The 9,938-nt window shown below is 41.7% G+C and overlaps 2 non-coding genes across 2 annotated transcripts; both read right to left on the reverse strand.

The window, feature by feature from the left end:
- Positions 1-4,464: 4,464 nt before the first annotated feature.
- Positions 4,465-4,628, reverse strand: LOC119813863. Its single transcript, XR_005285306.1, has one exon. It is a non-coding gene; the product is annotated as a U1 spliceosomal RNA (small nuclear RNA).
- A 3,968-nt stretch (positions 4,629-8,596) lies between these two features.
- LOC119813874 lies at positions 8,597-8,760 on the reverse strand. Its single transcript, XR_005285317.1, has one exon. It is a non-coding gene; the product is annotated as a U1 spliceosomal RNA (small nuclear RNA).
- Positions 8,761-9,938: the final 1,178 nt, after the last annotated feature.

The raw sequence follows: 9,938 nt of genomic DNA on the forward strand, positions 1-9,938 counted from the left end.
TCGAATCACCTGGATGGGCCTCAGGGCACACCTGTGGGGTATTACTTTGTGTTAACTGAAATTGGAAGGACCCGCCCACTGATCTGAATAAAAAGAAAACAGTGGGTCGAGCACAGGCCTTTGTCTCTGTTTGCTGGCAATAGAGACAGTGAAATCAGCACCTCAAGCTCCTGTCCCAGTGATTTCTCTGCACTGACAGATGAGCCCCCCCAACCGCGAGCCAGAAAAAGCCCTCTCCTCTAGGCTGCTTTTGTCACAGTATTTTATCACAGCAACAGAAGAACAAGCAACACAAAACACCAAAACAGAAAATTTGAGACAGGATCTCACTCTACAGCTCAGCTTGGCCGAAAAGTTATGTAACTCGGGCTTGGGTTCAATCAGTCCTCTGCTTCAACCTTTGAAGTGCTGACTGGCATAACAGGTGTGAGTTATGATGCCCAGATTGTTGTTGTTTGAGGGATTTGTTTGTTTGTTCATTTATTTATTTATTTGTTTGTTTGTTTGTTTTTTTGAGACAGGGTTTCTCTGTAGCTTTGGAGCCTGTCCTGGAACTAGCTCTTGTAGACCAGGCTGGCCTCAAACTCACAAAGATCCACCTGCCTCTGCCTCCTGAGTGCTGGGATTAAAGGCGTGCAACACCACCATCCAGCTGGGTTTATTTGTTTGTATTTTGAGACAGGGTCCTATGTAGCCCACACTGACCTACCAACCACTTGTTATGAAGCTGCAGATACTACAAACTCTAGATCCTCCTTTTACCTCCCAAATTCTGGAGCTACAGTCAAGTGCAACCAGACCAGGCTTATTATTTACTTGAGATGGGAGCCTCCCACTGTAGCTCAGGCGGCTGGCCACAAACACAAAGAAAACTGCCTGCCTCCAGCCTCCTGAACGCTGGGATTATGGGCATAAACCATGCAAGAAACCAGATGCAATTAAAAAAATAATTTCCAAGGCCGGGCGGTGGTGGCACACGCCTTTAATCCCAGCACTCGGGAGGCAGAGGCAGGCGGATCTCTGTGAGTTCGAGGCCAGCCTGGTCTACAAGAGCTAGTTCCAGGACAGGCTCTAGAAACTACAGGGAAACCCTGTCTCGAAACCCCCCCCCCAAAATAATAAATAAATAATTTCCAGTTCAGAGTTAAAAACATTTGCTATTCTCGCAGAAAAGCCAGGTTCCCAGAACCCACATAGTGGCTCACAACCATTCACAACTCCAATTTCAGGAGGTCCACTGCCACTTTCTGATCTCCTATGGCACCAAAAACATGCCATACAGGCATATATGTGCAGGAAAAAATCCACACACCAAATTTTAATAGTATTTTTTAAAAACTCAGAAAATTATGGCATTGGTAGTGGTTCATGCTTTTAATCCTAGCACTTAGGAAGCAAAGGCAGGCAGATCTCTGTGAGTTTAAAAAAATCAGCCTGGTCTGTAGACTGTTCCAGGACATCCAAGTCTACACAAAGAGAAACCCCGTCTCGAAAAACCAAAAAGAAGATTTTTCTGAAAGATTAAACTACAAACGGATTTCAAAACAAACACACACAAAGGAAATTATTACAATGCTGTCTAAATAATATAGTGAGTTATGTTGAAAATTTAGACTCAAGTTCTTTTTTTAGTGGTGATATTTATTTATTTTATAATTTATTTATTATGTATATGGTGTTTTGCCTGCATGTATCCCTGCAGGCCAGAAGAGGGCACAAAATCTCATTACAGAGATTGTTGTGAGCCACCATGTGGGAATTGAACTCAGGACCTTTGAAAGAGCAAGCAAAGCTCTTAGCTACTGAGCCATCTCTCCAGCCCTAGACTCAAGTTCTTGTCCTAGCTGTGTGACTGATAAGATCAGGACAAAAAGTGTCCAGGTAGCTTTACAGCAGAGGACCCCTAAAGTAAAGTTTTCCCTTGGGTGAAAGCACTGGCCCTTGTCCAATTCCAGAAATGTTTATGCCAAAATGTCTTTGGTTCTGCTCTGGCCACAAGGAAGGTCTGTTTTCTCTTTCTCCATAAATGAGCGCCCTTCTTGGAACTTGTACATCAAGACATGACTGAAACTATGAAGAGACTCCTGAACATTTCATGGTTGAGCCAACTAGACTGAGCCGTCTCCCTCCCTGTTCCTCACCTGAGTTTCTGTCCTAAGTCCTTTTAAAAGCCCTTATATTTGGGTTCAATAGTATCCTATTTCTGGAATCCACTTCTGCTCTGCAGAATTTCTGTCTACTTTCCCTCAACTTATGAATCAATAACAAAACTTTTTTCTAAACCCATTCTTCTATTGCCCATGAATTTCACTCCTCAAATTCACAAAGTAAGAGCCCAGGAGCCACTAACTTTTTGTAAATTCTGTGTAACTTTGAGCTTCTGGCACCCTAACTCCTGAGTTAAGCCTCTGTTAAACTTAAAGATACCCTACTCTCCCCATATTATAACCTTAGAAAAATGATTCAACTGAATGAAAATACTCAACTCTACATCTGTTAGTGAGGATAAAAATCACCAGAGTCATTGAGAAGTTTAAATGAGCAGATGCATGTTAAACACTTAGAACTGTGCCTGGCCCCGCAAGTTCTCTACAGCTATTAATGTGCATGAGAACATGGTGATTTGAAATGAGAAGGCCTCCATAGGCTCACTCACGTTGGCATGCATGGCTCCCAGCTGATGATTCAATGTGGCCTTGATAGGTGTGGGCTTGTTGGAGATGTGTCACCGGGAATAAACTTTCAGATTTCAAAAGCCCATGCCAGTCCCAGTCTCTCCCTTTCTCCCCCTCACACTATCTCCTCCACTGTCTGTTGCCTTGGGATCAGGATGTAAAGCTCTCAGCTACTGCTCCAGCACCATCCTGTGCTTCTTGCCATGGACTAACCCTCTAACTAAGCAAGTCCCCAATTAGATACTTCTTATAAGAGCTGCCTTGGTCACGGTGTCTTTTCACAGCCATAGAACAGTGAGTGACCAAGACAAAATGACACAGAGAAACTTGACTTTTCTTCGTGTGGTGTAACCTGAATGGGTCCTCCAAATCTCATTGGTGGGAACTAGATCTCCAACGTAGACCTACCCCACCCTTCCAAAAGGCAGGGTGTTGCAGTTCATGCTGTAACTTTGCTGAGGCCAGGTGTTTAAGGCTATTGTAGTCTACAGAGGCCATTTCTAAAATAAACAAATCACCTATCTTTGTTACTTTTGTTTGTAGCCAGGGTCTCCCTATGTAGCACTGACTGGTCCTGAACAGATATATGCCTACCTCTGCCTCCAAAAAGAACACACTTTGTAATTTTTTCCAAACACCCACCATGGAGAGAGGAAGTATTCAAATATATAAGCCTATGGAGGACATTCTAATTTAAGCCACCACACATGAAGAATTTTCTATTATAAATTATCCAGTCATTTTGTTAAAGCAAAATAGACTAAATCACATACCTTTGTCTTAACTGTGACAGATACTGAGATTGTTAAAATTACACCACTGTCATCACAAAGCTAAAAGTCTAAGGAGGACAGATGAATGGTAACCTGGTTATACAAAGATCTCCTGTGGGCTGGAGAGATGGCTCAGTGGTTAAGAGCCCTGACTGCTCTTCCAAAGGTCCTAAGTTCAATTCCCAGCAACTACGTGGTGGCTCACAACCATCTGTAATGAGGTCTGGTGCCCCCTTCTGGCCTGCAGACATACACACAGACAGAATATTGTATACATAATAAATAAATAAATATTTAAAAACAAAATAAAAAAAACAAAGATCTCCACAAATCAAAAATTGCAAACATCAAGGGCATGACTATGGACTCCATAAAGAGGGATTAAGATTATGAAATGAAGCCAGAGTAAAAATTTTTTTTTTTTTTTTTTTTTTTTTTTTTTGGTTTTAAGAGACCAAAAACTGTGGCTTTGGAGCCTGTCGTGGAACTAGCTCTTGTAGACCAGGATGGCCTCGAACTCACAGAGATCCGTCTGCCTCTGCCTCCCGAGTGCTGGGATTAAAGGCATGCGCCACCACCGCCTGGCCAGAGTAAAATTTTAAAATAATTTAAATTTAGTCAGGAGACTCAAAGATTGTAAATTACTGCTGAGAAGTACTACTTTTTGAATTTATTCTCTGTCTAAATATGAAAAGCGCTTTTTGTGTTTTTTGAGATAGGGTTTCTCTGTAGTTTTGGAGCATCTTCCTAGATTTCCCTCAGTAAACCCGGCACCATCACTAGATCTACTTAAAAAATTAAGAGATCCAGCTGAGCGCTTGTACAAATGGAAGCCTTCATAAGCCTTTTCCTATTCTTCCTCATATTTCTTATATTTCTTCAGGAAAGAGCATTTTCTGGAAGTCATTCGGCTTTTAACTAATTTAAACATGAATGGAAAGGTAAACTACAACAAGTACTTCAACACAAGATGAACCTTAAGAAGTTATCAAAGGCCTAACATTGAACCACAATATCAGGGGAGAGCGCGAACGCAGTCCCCCACTACCACAAATTATGCAGTCGAGTTTCCCGCATTTGGGGAAATCGCAGGGGTCAGCACATCCGGAGTGCAATGGATAAGCCTCGCCCTGGGAAAACCACCTTCATGATCATGGTATCTCCCCTGCCAGGTAAGTATGAGTTGTTCAGGCCTCAGTACTACTTCACCCTGATCACCGACACACTACTAAGTCACGGTCAATTATATTACAAATTCCTTTGCCCTTCCTCTCGAGACTACACAAGTTTTTAAGTTATACAGATGAGAGCACACACTTTTAAACACTTGCTAAAAATATTTCCGTGCAAAAAAGTACTAGAACATAGACCTGCTTTGGACTATCTGCATATTCCCGCCCCTTTTAGTGACGTTTTCCTCTCCAGGTTTTCTCCTTCGCATTTCTCTTCCGGTTGCATTAACTCTTAAACCACTTCTCGCTACCACCACAACGATAAAGAGATTTTCTTGCATCTTTTGCTGTTAACAAAAGCTTCGGTATGGGTTTATCGTGAAGTGTCGGAAGACTGCTCTCAAGAAGGCAGCAAGATAGGTTGTCTTAAGTCAGAATCGCTGCTGTTTTTAAGAGAATCAATCAAATCCTTGGTGTTTCTATTTCCCAAAATTGCCAAGAGAATTCGGTCAACCACAAAATTTCCATGAGGACTGAGTACTTGTCAAATGTTGCCCGGATTTAAATAGACTCTTGTCACAAAACACGCAGCCCTGGAGTGCTGACTAGTGCGGGGCTGGAGACACTGTTTTGCTGCTCTGGGCAGGGAAGTCTGAGCTTGGTTCCCAGCACCCACGTCGACTGCACATAGAACTTTATAAAAGTGTATGGGACCTTTTGTGAGCCTGCAGTACCTTCAAAGACCAAAAGAATATTTCTACCCGTTGCAACCAGAGCTAAAAACAAACTAGCCAGGCCAATTAAGTGCTCTCATTGAAACTAAAATGGGCTTGGAGAGATGGCTCAGCAGTTAAGGGACATTGCCAGGTTCTCCAAAGGACCTGATTTCAATTCACAGCAACCAGATGGTGGCTCAAAATCATTTATAATAAGATCTGATGCTCTCCTCTTCTGCATGTATGCTCTATGTGTAGATAGAGCACAATATACATAAATAAATCTTCTAAAAAATTTTAAAAACAAACAATACTCCTAAGCTTCAGAAAGTTTTGCCGGCAGTAACCTGTTTTCAAAACTAAAAATGTCAGGGAAAAACACAAAACAGCTTTCCTCAACTACTACAAGTTTAATTCGCACAGCTTTCAGAATTGTCCTCTCTTCAAGGATAAAGCATGATGAAATGACTAAGGAATGCTCTCCTGTGTCAACTTTATTTTTTCTCTACCTGATCACTTCTCAGCCTTCCACCTCCAGCAGATACCTCCACCCTGGCAACACTTCAGGACCGCCCATGACCTTGGCCGTGGTCCAAATGTAATACATATGTAATACAGTGTCTAGAAGACACATCGGAGCCTTGCAAAGAAAGAAACTGTCAACAGGACACTCTAACTCCCTCACTAATGTAACCTGCCTCCCCCGAGCACTGATGTAATTACAGTTTTGCCTTTAAAATCGCTGCAGTCCTAGCTTTAACACCGAGAGATTCCCCAGAGGCAGGTGCCTGCTCTTGCTATTACTGAAAAAGGACTAAAGCTGGGCAGTGGTGCACGCCTTTAATCCCAGCACTAGGGAGGCAGAGACAGACGGACCTCTGTGAGTTCCAGACCAGCCTGGTCTACAAATTGACTTCCAGGACAGGCAGGGCTGTTGCACAGAGAAACCCTGTCTCAAAAGACAAACAAAAAGGAAATTACTATGCTATCTGAAGAGCTACAAAAGGGAAAGAAACTAGATATGGGTAAGTTGAAAAAGGACTGGTCTAAATTGGAAAGAACATACAACATAGTAAGTAATAAAGATGTATGCATCAGGGTCATCCACTGACATTTTCATGTCCTCTTTTACTGCACAGTTGTTTAAAAATTGTTTAGTTTTCTGATATAAAGTCTTAGTCTTTAAGTTACAAAAGTATTAAGTATTACAGGTCAATAGTCATTCACGTTTGTTATACATATAGTCAGATTAATTAGGTTCTTTAGATGCATAGAGATTGTATTCTGCATAGATAGGTAAGGTTTAACCATTTCAAGGATCTGTAAAACATGGCATTTAAATAACTTAGGTTCTGTTGACATGAGACACGACTGTTCCTGACAGCACCAATCTATTCCCGAAAAAGTGTTGAACACCAAAGACTCCACTTGCCTCAACCACTGACAAAGTCTATGGTGTCTGGACTGGACAAGCAGGACACAAGGAAAAGGACTGCCAAACCTTGTCAAGACAGGGTAAGACCGTTCTAAAAATTCCCTGCCTCTAAAAATGGTCTGTCAGTTACACTAGCCAAAGTTGGTTGCTTCAACACTACAAATGAGATTTTGGGTGACTGCTCAGGCAGCCAGTTGTCTCTGTTATATATATACTGCTCCCTTTGGAAGCTGCTTGATTGCACTTCCTGCCTACTCAAGTAATATTATCTCCCTTCTCAGGCCTTTGATGGGGTTGAAGATTAGATAGTCATAGTTACATTCCTCTTATAATCTAGGCATTTCCAACGCAAGACTTAGACCCTTTAGAATAGAATGTTTAATAAAACATTTGTCGCCGGGCGGTGGTGGCGCACGCCTTTTAATCCCAGCACTCGGGAGGCAGAGTTCGAGACCAGCCTGGTCTACAAGAGCTAGTTCCAGGACAGGCTCCAAAGCTACAGAGAAACTCTGTCTCGAAAAACCAAAAAAAAAAAAAAAAAATTTGTCATGTGTTTCTTGATTAATATTTTTTATAATGGTTGTAAATCCTAATTTTATACTTGATATCTGTTCCTAGTGTATATAGTTTTGTATTGGGTTTGGAACACTTTTATTGAGACAAAAGGGGAAGGTGATGGGGAACCTCTGTTAGTCAATGTCTTTAAAAGGTTGGACCAGGTTAGGGCATGACCTTTTGGTTACCCAGAAAAAAAAAAAAAAAAAACACTGGCCAGCCCAGGGTTCTTGCTTTCTGGTTCCCTCGCTACACAGCTGAGGTTAGCCTTCTCGTTCCTGTTTTGTGAGTTTGCCCCTTATAATAAAGAAAATATAATTAAAATATTTTAAAGTTAGCCTGGGATTCTTTGACCCGCGTCCTCTCCCATCAACAAAATGGCACTGTATGTTAAACAGTCAAAACTGTTAATATATTTCCTTGATATTTTGCCTAAAAAAAGAAAAAGAAAAACTGTTAATATATCAAAACTACTGGTGCTGAGATCTGACCCTACACAGGCGGGTTACAACTTGTGGAAGAGGATGACTATGAATGCCTTTTACTTCTACCTCCCTAGTGTCTGAACTACAGTTGTGCATACCTTACACCCAACTTCATTATAACTTATGACTTAGAGCTCACGTTGTTGGAGGGATGGCTCAGTGGTTAACAGCACTTGTTGCTCTTGTAAAGGACCAGGGTTCAAGTGCCAGAACCCACATGTGGTGGCTCACATACAAATATCCTTAACTGTAGTTCTCGAGTATCTGATGCCCTCTTCTGACTTCCTTAGGTGCATCTGGTGCACATACATGTAAACAAACAGTCTTAATTGAGTACTCTGTATGTTGGCCTCAAACTTGAAACAATCTTCCTCACCTCTGCCTTCCAAATGTTTACAAACTAGAAACTGGACAAATCAGTAAAAGTGTCACTCAGATTACTGTTCTCTTTTTTAAGACTGAATGTATGTGTGTATACAGTGTTCTGTGCCTGCAGGCATGAGCCACCATGTGGTTGCTGGGAATTAAACAGAAAACCTCTGGAAGAAGAGGGTGCTCTTAGAAGACACTGTGAAAACAGCACACCTAAATTCTCAAAACAGCTTATCCGACCAAGTTGCTGATGGGTATAGCAAAACTCAAACCCTTGAAGTTAAACTTAGACCCAATAATTATCCTAGGTATATAATATTAAATTCAACTGGGCAACTAAGAGAATAAGCAGCACTTGTACTAAAAACGACAAAAAACATTCTTGTTTAGGATCTAACATTGAACCACAATATCAGGGGAGAGCGCGAACGCAGTCCCCCACTACCACAAATTATGCAGTCGAGTTTCCCGCATTTGGGGAAATCGCAGGGGTCAGCACATCCGGAGTGCAATGGATAAGCCTCGCCCTGGGAAAACCACCTTCGTGATCATGGTATCTCCCCTGCCAGGTAAGTATGAGTTTCCAGCCCCATGATGCCTGAACAGCCTGGTGTGCGTAGCATTTCAAAGATACGGTGCAAACTTAAGCCCTTATTAAAAAGCTCTATATCGTTATGTATAGTGGTTTCCAACATTGCAAAACTCTTAAGAGGGTTGGCGGTCTTGTAATTTTCCTAAAACTACATTCCAAAAATCAGAAATGTGGAGCTAGCAGCTTCTCCCAGTCGGCTCCTGAATTCTCTATCTACATAGCACCGCCTCCACAGTGACTCACTTCCGGACGTCGGAATCCCGACATCGGAAGCCCGCCTCCTTGTCAGCAAGAATACCAATGAGCCTATTAGGTGGTAGTTTGCTGTGCCTTTTGGTTTGCAGCCTCCTAGAACACTGTAGGAATTTTCTTTCATAAACATAGGAATCGAACGCATAGCTTTTAGTGTGAATCAAGATTAACCACAAAAACAGCTGCAATGACAGCAGCACGCAGGGAACATTCCTTCCTTTACATATTACAACAAATTTAATCTTTGCAAGTTATAAGGCAGTTACTTCTATCATCCCCATCTTTACAGACATGAAAATGGGTTCACAATGGTTAGCTTTCATTTGCGGGGACGCAGGGAGTGGTTTGAGACAAGGTTTTTCTGTGTAACAGTCCTAGCTGTCCTGGAACTCCCTCTGTAAACCAATCTGGCCTCTAATTCACTGAGATCTGGCTGCAAATAGTGTTTATTTATTATTTAATATATAATAATATATTAAATACAATTAAATAATTAAATATAATTAAAATAAATGTTAAGGAAAAAAGAAAAATGAGAATATGCTCACGTAGACAAAGAGAACTATGTCTTACTACACACTGCACACACTGGTCTTAAAGATGAGGGGTGTCTTTTACAGACTACCGGCTCAGAGAAGACTAGCGGGGCATGGACTCTGGACACCAGTCTACAGTTTAGATTGGCTGCGAAGGTTCCCTGGAGGAGAATGAGGGCTCTGTCTATAGCACCGAACACAGTTCAGATGGAGAAGTGAAGTAGACGTCTATCAGAGATTAGCCACAGAAAAGGGGGCCTACAGCATAGGCTCCTGGATTTAGAAAATCCAGGAATTTAGGAAAATTAAGTATTCCGCAAATACTTAATTTAATATTCTGCTATTTTTTCTTATTACGTAGCTCAGACGCTGTCT

The sequence above is a fragment of the Arvicola amphibius genome, chromosome 4 (assembly GCF_903992535.2).
Source record: "Arvicola amphibius chromosome 4, mArvAmp1.2, whole genome shotgun sequence".
Classification (NCBI taxonomy): Eukaryota; Metazoa; Chordata; class Mammalia; order Rodentia; family Cricetidae; genus Arvicola; species Arvicola amphibius.